This window comes from Zeugodacus cucurbitae, chromosome 3 (assembly GCF_028554725.1).
Source record: "Zeugodacus cucurbitae isolate PBARC_wt_2022May chromosome 3, idZeuCucr1.2, whole genome shotgun sequence".
Classification (NCBI taxonomy): domain Eukaryota; kingdom Metazoa; phylum Arthropoda; class Insecta; order Diptera; family Tephritidae; genus Zeugodacus; species Zeugodacus cucurbitae.
Window position 1 is genome coordinate 72178232 of NC_071668.1, and position 14662 is coordinate 72192893.

Below are 14662 nucleotides of genomic sequence, written 5' to 3' on the forward strand. Positions count from 1 at the left end.
TACTTCGATAAAATTATATTTATAGCCTTGCATTCGCCCTAATTTCTTTACTATCTCATTTTTATTTTCACTATATCAGATAACATTTAATTCACTTTTATGCGAAAATCCATTGTTTTTGTTTTATAAACACATTTATATTTTTTTGCGCTACGTGGCTTTGTGCTTTTCCGCTAAATGGTTTTATTGGCAGAATTTTTTTCTTCGTACTTTTCTTTATTTTTGTTTATTTTGCTTTTCGTACTTTTGCCTTTCCTTTGATTTGCAGTTCGATTATCGGCCGCCTGTATGCCTATCCGCCTGCTATTTTCGCCAATGTTCGTTCATTCCGTTAACCATATCGACACACAACGGACGGATCGGTGTTTGCCAACAGCTGCTTTTTCGCTATTTACGAGTGTTTATTCGCTATATCGCTGACGTTCGCGTTCGTGCGGCTGACTGGCGTTTGTGGCGCAATCGAGTCATTGAGTTGCGCGAAAAGTAATAAAAATGCCGTATAACAAATAGATTTTGCAAAATTTAATGTCGCTAATTTTTTTTCTTCTGGCGTTTTGTGTTAATTCTCTAACGCCTTTTTATTGCATTTGCATGTTCGGTGTGTAAAAAATTGGTTGCTGCAACTGTTTGCATTTCTCGTTTAATGAAGTCATTAAAATTTGAAAACGTCAGCAAAGTGCAAAACAATTGTTTTAAATTAATGAATATTCTTTGCACATTTTTTTAACAGTTTTAGAAAAGTTAATTTTTGCAAAAGTGTTGCGTTGAAATAGAATAATTTTGCAAAGACTGACGTGTGAAGTGTTACAATCGCATTGAAGTGAAATTGTTGTTTTTAAAAGCCATTATCTAAAATTAAAATTAAAATCGTAAAACAAAAACAATTTTAAAATTTATGATATAGATAATAGACATCACGTTTTAGATAAGCTTAAATTGAATAATAATGAGTGTTAACTGAATTTCTTAGAAGAAAAGTGTATAAGAAAAAAATATAATTTATTTCTTTATAAGAGCTACAAAAAATATTTAAATAATTTTTTAAACATAAAGTATACATTTGTGTATTGTATTTGCTGTGCAGTTAGTTCTTTAAGATACTTCGATCATAAGAGTACTGCATTTAATTTCGGTGAGTTAGTATTATGGTGTGAAATATTTTTATAAAACGCAATGAAAATTTAAATTAAAAGTGTTTTATCCAGTGCTTTCAGATATTTTTTTAGGCACACAAAATATTTATTTTTATTTGTCTAAATGGAGAACCTGTCTGAAAAGCTGACAAGGCAATTAAGTGCTAAATTGAGTCAATTAGATATTGAACAGAGTCAGTAAAGCCTCTGCAATTAGTATTCGACAGCTAATATAGAAAAAAATGCTAATTGACTCAATTAAGAATTTACTGTCTGAAAAGTCTTAGACAATTAAGTGTTAAATTAAGTCCTTGAATAAAATTACCAACAATTAAGCTTATACAACTAGTATTAAAACAAATTGCATTGACTAAAACAAGAACATATCTCGAAAACAGTAAAGACAATTAATAATTAAATTGAGTAACTTTACATAGTTCGAAATTTGTTAATTGAGGAAATTAGTAAAATTTTTGAAATCAGTTTCATATTAATATTATGTGAACTCTGAGCTCCTATACAATTTTTTTTGGGCCAACGAAAACAATTCTTAATTAGTCTAATTGCTAAGTGCTAAATTGAGTCAATTAGACGTTGAACAGAGTCAGTTAAGCCTCTACAATTAGTATTCGACAGCTAAAAGAGAAAAAAAAATTGCTAATTGACTCAATACAAATTTACTGTCTGAAAAGTCTTAGACAATTAAGGGTTAAGTTAATCAGGCGTAAATACCAACAATTGGCTTATACAACTAGTATTAAAACAAATTGCATTGACTAAATCAGGGACATGTCTCGAAAACAGTAAAGACAATTAATAATTAAATTGAATAACTTTACATCGTTCGAAATTGGTTAATTGAGTAAATTAGTAAACTTTTTCTAATTAGTTTTATATTAATATTATGTGAACTATGAGCTCCTATACTATGTTTGTGGCAACGAAAACAATTCTTAATTAGACTAATCGCTTAGACCTTCAATAATCTCTATAAATATTTGTAACCTTGAACTAAAAAATCGCTCTAAAAACTTACACAAAAAATCTGCAAAATTTAACATTTTTAAATTTAGCTATGACACTGGCCCAAAATTGCTTAAAAACCAGCAAAAATTATTCAATGCTTCTCATATTTGTTTTCCGCAAAGCAATGTATCTGCCACATTCCCGTCGTTTCAAGGCCAATTGGCGCATTTAAGTAGAAAAAACTCAAATGCTCTCTGCACAATTTGCTTTAAAAATTCATTACATTACTTTGGACGCTTTTTAGAAGATGAAAATTGCTTTGCCATCAAGCGGATAGCATAAAGGATGGTCGCTGAGCAACATGTATACTATATACTAATGTGTATATATCTTTTCCTTGTCCCTTGATTCATGCTGTTTGCCAATGCAAATGTAAATTATTTTCATTTCCGTTTTTATCGTTACCCCACATTCCAAATTTAAGCGCTTGCAATTTTTTTACGAGCACAATTGCTCAATAAAAAAAGCCCCAAATTGAAACGGCAAATTTTCAAATTTATTTTTTATGCAAAAATGGCAAGTGTTCGCTTAGATATATCAATGTTGAGTGGTATTTTCAACGAAATGTAATTCAGTTGGACTATGGAAGTTGAAGAGAAGAATGCGTTTAAATATTTGATATTTTAAGAGTAGAGAAATAATTAAATTTGAGCTTATAAAGCTCTTTAGAGGTCTGGAGGTCCTGACAATTTTATTCGTTGAAGACTTGTTTTGTATTAAAGAGCTAAATCAAATATAATAGATATTCTATCTGGTTTATGTTATCTCCAGACAGGTTTGAAAATTATTTCCCAGCTTTTTATTGCTTTGGGATTTGTTTATCGAGTTTACCGAGTCTTAGTATAGCGCTCAAGCTGGTATAATTTCTATGGTTTCCAGATAAACTTATTTCAGCATAATCAATCGTTACACTCTTAATCATCTTTTTGAACACACCCATTCTCTCAATAATTTATATGTTTAAGTATATTATGTACACTAGCGCCACCTATCTACTCAGTCGCAAACTATTTTTCTACTCGCAAGTTGAGAAAATATGTGAAATATTTTTTTTCAGAACTATTTTGAAGAAGCGTGCTGATTACAGGCAAGCAATTCACTCTACTTGAAGCCTTTTTACCCTGCCAACCTTTCTACTACAGCAGGATACAACATCTCAAAACTTTGCAAACACTTTTAATGAACCTGAACGAAGTTTATGGAAGAGCAACACATATATTTAATATTTAAAAAGCAGAAAGCAATAAGATACTGGATAAAGTTGACAAACCAAGACATTCTAAGCAGACAGAAATGGCATGAGCTAACTTTTGAATGTTGCCTGCTGCTTCTCTCTTAAGAAAGAAAATACTTTAAAGTAAAAATATTGCATTCTGCTCCAAAACCCGCTCACTGTTATACTAAAAGTATGACCAAATTGAGTGCTTTCCATAAATATTTTAAAGTTTTTCGCTTTCTTTTGCCCAAAATCTCGCCACGCCACTTGCCCAGTAACCTTTTAAGATTTTTGCTAGATATTTACGCTTGCAATTTCGCAAATTTGTCGTCAGTTCAAGCGCAGAGCGCATTTCCCCAGCATTATCCTTGGCTGGAGAGAAATTGCTTACAAAATGAAGCGGAAGGAATCTCAGTGCAACTACATTCAGACATACATTCACTCTTTTGTATTGAAATATGATCTACTCTACTGTTGTTTTGCCACATTTATTTTGGCAAGCTTTCGAATGGAAAGTCTGCTGTTGCCATAGCGCCACAGTTGTACAGTTCTTTTATTTACTTACTTATATATATTACATCTGTACTGTTCTTGTTCTTTATCCTGCTCTTTTCTTTCTTTTTTGATATTTTTTTTGGATGTTTTGCAGAGACTCTGTGTCACCTGGCCAAGTGCCAAGTTGTGAGTTCGCCCATTACAGTTACTAAATGTGTGGCAAATGTAGAAATACATATAGATTGTGTGTATATAGAGTAGATATATATAAGTGCTATATATTTACAAATCTATTTGCAAAGTAATTTACGAAAAATGCAAGACAATGCGCGTTGCTACAAAAAGATGTACAAAATTTGTAATGAAACTCATTAGGAACCGTTTAAATGTGTAGTGCTAAATAACAACTTTGGAGCTCTTTAGTTGTTATTTCTTGTAATCTTACTTCAAAGTAGAAATTTTAAAGCCTGATCCACAATTTTTAATATAATTTTCGTAAAGGTGGTTTGAGGAGATCTATAAATGAATGAGAACACATTTTGTCAAGACTTCAAAATAATTTTTACTTAGAACTCTTCGGTTAAAATGGCTCTGATGAGTGCTTCCAGGCGTTAACGTGATCTTAAGGGTATAAAAAAAGCTCTATAAATGATATTTGTGGTAACTGGACGGAGTTACAATTAATACTATAGGCTCTAGAGCATTTGTGTTTATCTCTTTAGTTCTCAGTGAGCCTTATAAATGTATTTTAAATTATAGCTTACTCTTTTTAAACAAAATACAAAGTTTCAATATACTTTTTTTCAACTCGGTCCTATTTTTCCATCTCCACATCTCATCTCCATGCATCGAACCAGCAGATGTTATATACCCATATATCAACCATATATCATACTGCCTTTTCAAAAAACTCTGTTCCTATTCCATTAGACCTGACTCCATCATTTTGTCAGTAATAACATTTTATAACTTAAGTTCTATAAAAACAAAATTTTAAGATCGTAAAAAATCTCCCTAATTGCCTACTCCTCAATTCAAGAAGGTCTCACTAAACCTAATGAATCGATGTTAGAAACGAAAGTAACCCTATTTTATGACGAATCAGCTCTTTTAATGAAAACTAGAACATCTTGCGTTATCTTCAACGAAGCTAGAGAACAAGCGTAAACAATTTATAAGAAAATACTTGCTTATATTGTCAATTCCATAAACTTTACTTAATCATTCCCTTCTCAATTGCATGCTCGTGCCGGTTTAAGTGCATTATATTCTATTTGAGTATCTATTCAAAGTGTCTTATGTGATTACCGGTCTTCGAAAATATCTAAAGTACTTTATACAATTCATTACTCAATTCTTCACTTCTCTACTTTCTAATAAAGAAAGGTGGTTGGTTGTGTTGCCAGCACTACTAATTACAATTATCTAAACTGTTATCAATTCGTTTAAAAGATGAGTCACAAGCTATTTTTTGTGCCGAATGCCCCCCACAATCGCAACAGCGCTGCATTTATTTATTAAACTAATGTGAGGAGAATCAGTAACAATTCATATCACCAACTGATAGCAAACATTTTCAATTAAACATTGACGTGCGTGCATTAATTTATTATTTATTTTTACTTTTTTTCAGTAGTTAAAGGCGAAAAAACCGCTAACTCAAATCGTTTTCAAACATACGTGCTGATTTTGCTGCTTTGACCAACCTAGTTTTCTTTGATTTTCCCGATATTCCATTACTTAGCCGATTAACCGATTTTCGCTGCGCATTTAGTTAATTGCGTATGCTTTTTATGTTGGTTTTGTTATTATTTGTTATGCTTTTGATATATATTTTTTTGCAGTTTTTTGATATTTTTTTTTTGGTTTTTTTTTTTTTTTTTTGATATTTTTTGCTGTTTTCTGATATTTTTTGCCGTTGGCTAATTTCTGCTGAATTCATTTCATTGTGTACATTAATTTTCAGCTGCCAATCAAGTAAAAATAATTACTAAAACAGCTAAAAGCAGCGGTAACAAATTGGTACGCTGACAAGCGAAGGAAATTACTGAGTACACTGAGAGAAAAGTGTGGAAAGTTTCGGTGAAAAAAAATTTAATAAAATCATGGAGAAAAGTTAATATTTTACAATATAGAGAGAAATAATCAGAAACAGAACGAGAGAGAGAGTAACAAAATATAGCTAAATTAATTGATCAATTAAAATTTTTATTGAGAAACCCTTGAGAAACCGATCAGCTGTCATACATTTTTGTTTTTCCTTTCATAAGAAGTTTGTAAGATTCATCAGCTGATTAATATTTTTCAGCAGCGCCATCTACCGTAGATTTTTTTATCAAAAATTTCAGCCAATCGAAGAGGCCTGTAAATTGATCAATCAGTTCCTGGCTAAAAACGCTATTAGCCTAAAACAAGAAAAAACGTTAACTTCGGTTGTACCGAAGCTAATATACCCTTCACAGGTGCATTTCTTTTAGTAACTATGTGTTTAAGCAAATCTAAAGACGTAAGAAAAAGTAAGTAAAAAAACAGAAAACATTTTACTAATTCTTTTTAGTCGGGTTGTTTGCTAGAAACATTAAGGTTATATAATTGACCGATCTGAACAATTTCTTCGGAGATTATATTATTATCTTAAGCAGTAATCCATGCCAAATTTCTGGAAGATACCACTTCAAATGCGAAAATTTTCCATACAAGCCATTGATTCCGATCGTTCAGTTTGTATGACAGCTATATTCCGACAAATGAGCAGCTTCTTGAAGAGAAAATAACATCTGCAAAAGTTCAAAACGATATCTTAAAAACTGAAGGACTATACTGCAACTGAAGGACTGATCATTTATATATATACTTTATAGGGTTTCCGACGCTTCCTTCTGGGTGTTACAAACCTCGTGACAAACTTAATATACCCTGTTCAGGGTATAAATATTAAGTCAGTGGGAGGATAGGAGAGGAATAACTTTCAAATCAGCTGTTGAAAACACATACTGGGGTTGCCACATGACAAAAAATATTTTCATAGATATAGGAAGGGCGAATAGGAAAATTATTTTATGTAAATTAAATATTAAATAAAAAAAAATCTGAACGTTTTATGATAAAAAAAATAAAAAAAATAAATAATAAATATAAAAATCAAAAATGAATAGAAAAAAATACAAAAAATAAATATAATTAATTGATTCTAAATGGTTCCATATCTTTTACGTGAATACTACACATTAGTCATGACAACACAAAAAAATAAATATAAAAAATAAGCCTCATTTCACTATGACGACATTCATAATTGATAACTAGCTTGTAATATTGGCAACAAAAGCGTTAATATAAAGAGACAGGCAGGAGAGTGGGTACAAAAGCATTACGTAGCGGCTAAAATTGCACAATAACGTCATCAACTGACGTGTGTTGGCTGCTCATCATTACAAAAACAAATATTGATAGACACAATCAAATGTATATAAAATAAACTTATACATACACATGCTCTCTGTATGCCAAAAAAAAATCAAATAAAAAATCGCACAAATTCGCCAACTGAAGCTAGTTATTGAAGTGGTAACGGTATATTTTTATTATATTTTGTCTTTATTTTTTATTTGCTTTTCGCATTGCCAACAGCTGTGACACCTCAGCAAGCTGCCTACAGTTGATGGAATTGAAATTGCATGACATGACGCTGATGAAGCGATCGATATGTGTTTGCACGCATAGCGAAGCATAGAAATTATTGTATACTCATATGTGACCACATGATAACTTTTATGAGTAAATGTAGTATTATTTTTTACTATGGTATGTGTATCGTTAACTTCAATGGCCATTTACCACTTCGGTGATAATTGCAGCACCTACAATATAAATACATTTCATTTTTGCATGTTATTGTCGCTGCTTTTCAAATCATAGTAATGTTATTGACCGTAATTACATTCTCAGTCGTTATGGCGTAGAATCAGTCTAATGATAATAACAGCAATTTACACAAATTACATTTGCATGTCGCATTTGAGTATATTTTTCATTTTATATAGAAGATACATGCAAGTGTTAGTTGTGGATGTCTGACGTTAAGGTTGGGAAAATATTTCTCCTGTTGTCTTCCAGTACTTGATTGACCCAGAATCAACGTTACTCATATCTCATAAACTTCCATTATTCTATTTTTTGTCAGCAAGCAGTATCGTTTACATGCTTAATCCTTCGGATTCGGATTCGGACTATTTAGAGTCCAAAGTATATAAAATCCAATATAATGATTTCTAACCTAACATCATTGAAAATTCTTATTAGATCACATCTCTAAGCTTATCCATTTATAATTACGATACTCTAATACCATTTTACCCTTAATAAATATGTATATATTAGTTGTCAACTGTCAGCTGTCATAGTTATAATCAGCTAAGACTAAGTTCTCAACTATCAGGCAATATTCTGATCGCGGTTGTTACCCTTAACAAAAATATTGCTTACTTCATTATCATTATTGGTTTTGCTGTAGACTTAGAACACGAAACGATTGTCAGCTGTAAGCTGTCATGTCAACTATTCCCAATATTTTCATATATAGTAAAAATAGTACATTGCACCAATGGGGACATGGGATCATATTAAATCTTGTCACTGAACTCGGTTTGGATTGGTCCTGTGACCGGGAAACCGAGACTATTGGGGAAATTAAAGCAACATTCTCCTTCCCAGCAGAGAAGATTGGACCTATATTGGATTGGATTGAAATCTATATATTCACTGACGGATCAAAAGGTGAAACAGGAACGGTAGCAAGCTTCTTCTGTAAATTCCCACACACAGAAAGCAGCTTAAAGCTAAACGACTACAATTCGATATTTCAAGCTGAGATTGTTGGACTAAGGGAAGTCGCTAGGTGGGCCTGCGCCCAATCAAACAGGTCCATCAACTTTCTTGTGGATAGCCAAGCCGCGATAAAGGCTATCAGCCGCGCCAATACAAAGTCTCAATGTGTCAGATCATGCAAAGAGGCAATTAATAGACTAGTGGGAGAAAACTCAGTTAGTATTATCTGGGTACCCGGTCATATAGGTATAGAATGAAACGAAAAGGCAGATGAGTTGGCTCGCTCAGGAGCAGCTGGGAACACAGTTCTCCTAAACTGCCCCGGACCTTTCAGTTCTCTCAAGCGCTGCCTAAAGCAATGGATTTTAGGGGAACATCTCAGGTCCTGGAACATGTGCAACACGAGTCGCACCACAAAGCTACTATGGGGTAGTGTAGACACTGGACAGACCAAAAAACTTCTTACTTTAAGCAAAAGAGAATTAAGCTGTATCACAGGGGTCATCTCGGAGCACCTACCTCTAAGAGGAAACCTGCAGAGACTTGGCATAGTAGAATCGGCGGAATGCAGGGCGTGCGCAGAAGATGATGAGACTCCAGAGCATTATCTCTGCGAATGCCCGGCCTTCTGTCGGTTAAGAAGAGATACCTTCCAAGGCTCCCATTACTCTAATCTGAGAGAAATTGGGCAGCAGGGATGGAATAAACTCAGAATCTTCGTTAAATCGACCCAGTTGTTCAGGTGACGCTTATCAGGGTACCTTCGGGGAGCACAATGCGCCTAATAATGGCCTAAGTGCGGCCGCGTGCGGTCAGGCCCTCTTCGCCTCCCTTTCAAACAAACAACCAACAATAGTACAACCAATTTGTTTACTCTATATTTTGCATGGCAAATTTATCATTTATTATTTTGAAAACGTCTCCAAAGCGCACAAATAATATTTGTCCATGTACTTGCACAAATAAATAACCAAAAATAATGCAAAAATTTGATCGCTTTTATTTACGAAGCTTCTGTCAACTTAACGTTCACAATACACTGCAGAGAGCAAATTGACACCTACATATTACCCACTATATACAAAGAAGGAGCACCATAAAATACTTATATACTCAAGTTGACTGCGAAATTGCGCAGCGCACAAATTACATAACTGACTTGTTGTCTCGCGCCGTCAACTGCCAGTTAAGTGATATTTTCGAAACAAAGCGCCCAAAAGCGTGCGACTTTCGCCAACTTGCCTCCTTAAGGCACGCAAAACAACAAGCCATAGCATAACAACAGGCGTGCGGGCATCTTTCAAACATTCAAGTGCATAAAAAGCGCTAAGATATTCACTGAAAACTTTCGCTATCATAATTTCTGCTATGCAAAGCAAAGTTTATGGTCGTGGGAAGAAAACGTCGGCGGAGTCCTTTACACGGCAAGTAAAAGTGAAACGTGAAAGTGTGCGAATGTGCAAAGTTCAAACAACAACAGTGCATAGTTCACTTTTAGGCGTTTATATAAATAAATAGAATTTGCATGCGCGTTTGCGCCTGAAAATAGACTTTGCTAGTTTGCAAACGGTGCAGCTGCAGTGCATGACAAGCGTTCTCTGCGTCATAAGGTGGTAAGATTAATTGCGTTGGTAGGACTTTTAATTAGTTTTGTAAAATTTTTAATGCGGGATTAGCGAGCTAAAGGTGGGCAGATAATTAAATGAGTTAAAGTAAAAATATCAATTTTTTTTTTTATAATTTGATTAATGTTTTCTAATATTGCAAAGGAAACTGATATAATTATTTGACAAAGAAACATTATATGTATGTGTACAAAATGCATTTTTGTGTTTCATTTAATATTAATTTTATGACAAATGAATATTTTACTTAAATTTACTTAAATTTTAAATCAATTTGATTTCTTGATAAAATTTTTAAAATAAAAAATTAATAAAATGTAAAGTAATAAAAATAATAAAATAATTGGAAAGAAAAATAATTATTTTTTGATATCTATACTAATATTATAAAGCTGAAGAATTTGTTTGTTTGTTTGTTTGAATGCGCTGATCTCCGAAACTACTGGTTCGACTTGAATAATTTTTTTTGTGTTGGATAGTCCATTTATCGAGGAAGGCTATATAGCATCAGGAGCGAAGAAACAGTGGTAAATGTGTAAAAAACGGAGGAAATTATTTATCTTTGCGCTGCGAAAGCGGTTCAAGATTAGATACGCTAAGGATCGAGAACGGTTGGACCATTCTTGATGAAATGTTCAGAGGTTGTTCGTTGTGGATCTTGGAAGGTTTAGTAGGAAAATTGTAAAATTCCAAAAAGTGACTTTTTTCCATACATTTTTTTTTCAATCTATCTATAAAAAAACAATTCGGAAAAGTCGGAAATTGGCAAGTGGCAACAGAGAATTCAGAATTGCAAATGAACGGTGATATCTACAATGAAGCATTGAAATTCATATGCCATTACCAAATCGTCAAATTAGAGATGTACGTGCATACGTCAGAATAATTTTGGAACAAGAAGTATAAAGAAATATTCCAATATTTAATGAGCAGCAAAAGACAACCTATGATGAATTGAAGGCTGTCCATGATGAAAATGGTGGACTTTTATTTCTTGATACGCACGGTGGAACTGGGAATCCTGATTGATTCTGATATCATTGATAATGATACTGTTATTGACAAACACATGCTGTTATTTCGAAATCAATCGAAGTCATCGTACTTGTGGCGGCACGCGAAAACCATATGATTGACCAATTAATATGCGTGTGTTCCTGCAACAGGAAAGCACCGCAAAAGATTTGCGAAGTACTGGGCAAATTCTGGTTAATATTTCTAATGGTTTGATATCAATCTGAACATTAGCCAAATTTATCGTAACTACGATTGGTTGAGTGCACGCAGATTTTTAACTGCCAAAAATACAGATGTCGATGAGTTAATCTATACGACTTAAAGTCAACTTCCGGGAGATTTGTGTTTATACACATCGATCGATCATGTTGAAAATGAAGACGAAGCTGTGAATTATCCAGTGAAATTTCTAAATTCTTTGTCATTATAATGCTTTGTCATTTATAATGCTTCGCAATCTTCAAGCAGCTATCGAATAATGTAATAGTTGCAAGAATTTTTTAAAGGGACATACAAGGGGGCAGAATGCTTGATTCCACGAATTTCTTTGAGTTCTAACGATTTGCCATTTCAGTTGAAACGTATTCAGTTTCCAATGGGACTTGCATTTAGGATGACAATCCACAGGTCTCAAAGACAGTCGCTGGAGGTGTGTGGCATAAATTTCATTCACGAGTTGAAAAATCATCTTCTCTGTACATTTATGCAGCGGAACAGAAAACAAAAATTGTTGTTTATTAAGCTGAGTTACATTGAAAAAAAATTTAGAAAAATCGCAAATAAATGTTTTCCAACACTATACGAATTCAACTTTGTTATCAAAACAAATAATTTCCAGCAGTGCAACGACTGCGGAGTCAGCTAGTTTTAAATATTTTATTTAACTTTTATTGGTTTGTATTTTTTTCTTTATAATTTTTTTATTTTTGTTTTATATTTTTTTGTGATATATTTTTCCGTATAACTTATTTTGTTGTATTTCAAAATGCTGTATTTTTTAAAACTTTTTTTATTATTTATTTATTTCTTATATTTTATATTTTTATTTTTAATGTTTTTTATTTATTATTAATTATATTAATTCTTGCATAATTTATTTTTATTTTTAATCACATTTTAGCTTACACGCACTGTAAGCAAATAACGTCAAAGTTATTAATAAGTGCCAAGATAAGTACTGACGTCTTTTCTGAAGCCTTGAGATTTCTTTTAGCTTATGTACTGGGATTTTTATTAATTGAGTTAATTAGTGATTATCAAAGTTAGTCAACAATCATATGAAATTATTATTATTTTCATTGTTGTTTTTGTTTTTCGAAATTTTTTTTATTATTATTATTTTTTTAATATTATTTTTTATTTATTATTATTTTTTAATTACATTTTTTTATTTTTATTTAAAAAAATAAAATTGTTTGCTATATTTATTCCTTTTGTTTATTAATTTCGCTGTTTAATTTTTTTATGGTTCAAATTTTTTAAATTTTATTTTTATTTTTTTTTCACTTTTTGAATTTTTTGCTTTTCATTTTCTTTTATTTTTTACATTCTGCTTCTTATTATTGTTTTTATTTTCTAGTTTCATATGTTCTTAATTTTTCTGAGTTTTTCATTAACACCAATCGATGACGTCACACTTCCTACATTTCCTTATACGAACTTTCCCGCGTAGGCCCTTACTACGCTTTTACTACACCCTGTGTACATCTTCGTGCTTTTTGCCATATGCAGCGTGTCGAGGCATTGAATTATTACCACAATAAGGCATTATTTGATTCTTAATGGCTACCACTATGGAGGTTGATAAATACAGGCGTTGAAAATTGTTGCACGGTTCTGCATTGTTTTTCTTTACTTTAAAAGCCATTTGCATTTACAGGATCATTATTTATTTTTATTATTATATTTTTGCATTCAATGCTTTCAGAGCTATATGCTACATTCATAAATTTTTATTTTTACATAATGGCGTGAAATCTTTTGAGCTTGAACACTGGCATACATACAATTTCCAACCCGCAGTATTATCCTTTATAGGGTTTCACACATCATTGCCTCTCTCAATTACTCCCCTTTGGCACACACGCTACTTTTCATACTCACTGTATAGTGGGTCTTATGTACGAGTATGTGCTTTCAAAGTCGTTTTAATATTAAATCTTATATTTCTTCTTTCTTTCACCTCTTCTCTTTCTTATTCTCACTCCCACTCCCCAGCTCTTTAACTGATGCTGAACTATGCATTTTGCAGCAGCCTACTTTGGCAATTTCGCTTCCCCATTCAAAGCAGCCACAATTTATAGGCGTCTCAGCGTTGCCACACCATCTCATTGTGTTCCTCAAACTACACATGTGTTAGTCTATGCCTTTGAGCATTCCCTCTCATACAAACTTTTACTGCAAATTTTCGCTTGTTTAATTGTGGATCCTTTGCATATGCGGGTCAGTCTTTTTGTTTGCATTTAATCTTCTTGGCAGTAATTTGATATGCGTTACTTTGTGTGCAGGTCTTTGCAGAAACTTCGGGTGAAGGTCAGAGTATACATTTTAAATTTGCTAAGGTTTTCGAAACTTTTTCACTCTTGTTGCTCTTCTTAGTTTTTAAGTCAACTTTTTTGTTAACTTAATTTTCTAATATGTGCTTTCTCTTTTATAATTTTCAGGTAGTCAACTGTGGGTCTCACAGACACATGTTACATAGTACCACAACATAGCGGATATGGTGAGTAACAGTAAAAATTCTTATATAATATTAATTTTATAATTTATATTGACCAATGTTTAGAAAGTAACCATCACAGAATTATATGAAAAGAGTTGCCACTTGTTTGAAATTTTCAGGTCTTGAAGAATAAATGTTCCGAAATTTTCGAGCTTTTTTATTTTAAGAACGCTTACAGTTTAAAAATAATTATGGTTGCCATCTGTTTGATGATTTTTATTAATAAAATAAGTGGAATATTACATGAAGGTTTAAAAAATATTAGAATTGCCACCTGTATAAAAATTTAAATTTATTGGTAATTCTTTTTGGCGTCATTAGACCCTAAAAACTGTTAACTATTATAACCCATAAGTTCAAACTACTCACATATATTTAAATATTCGCACAATAAACCATCTAATTCCATCACTAATTATAAATTGAATGAGTAGGCATTAAATAGCAATCCCTCAAATAAATAAATAATGAAATTTGTGACAAAAATTAATTACTTTTTCAAAGAGTTGACACGTGATTCCTCCTAGGTTCAAGCAAATATTTGCTCTTTTATTTATAATACATTTGTATTTACAAATATTTTATAAATACAACAGTTAAA

The 14662-nt window shown here is 32.3% G+C and overlaps 1 protein-coding gene across 7 annotated transcripts in view; it reads left to right on the top strand.

The window, feature by feature from the left end:
• Positions 1 to 14662, top strand: part of LOC105218156 (EEIG family member 2) — a 151155-nt gene that overhangs the window by 85572 nt on the left and 50921 nt on the right. For 6 of the 7 annotated variants that reach the window (XM_054227907.1, XM_054227910.1, XM_054227913.1 and 3 more), the window contains one exon: positions 14003 to 14061. The gene's annotated coding sequence lies outside the window, so the exon portion shown is untranslated. Of the gene's footprint in view, positions 1 to 417; positions 1133 to 14002; positions 14062 to 14662 lie in introns of those variants that run through there. The other variant, XM_054227909.1, reaches the window with a different exon arrangement.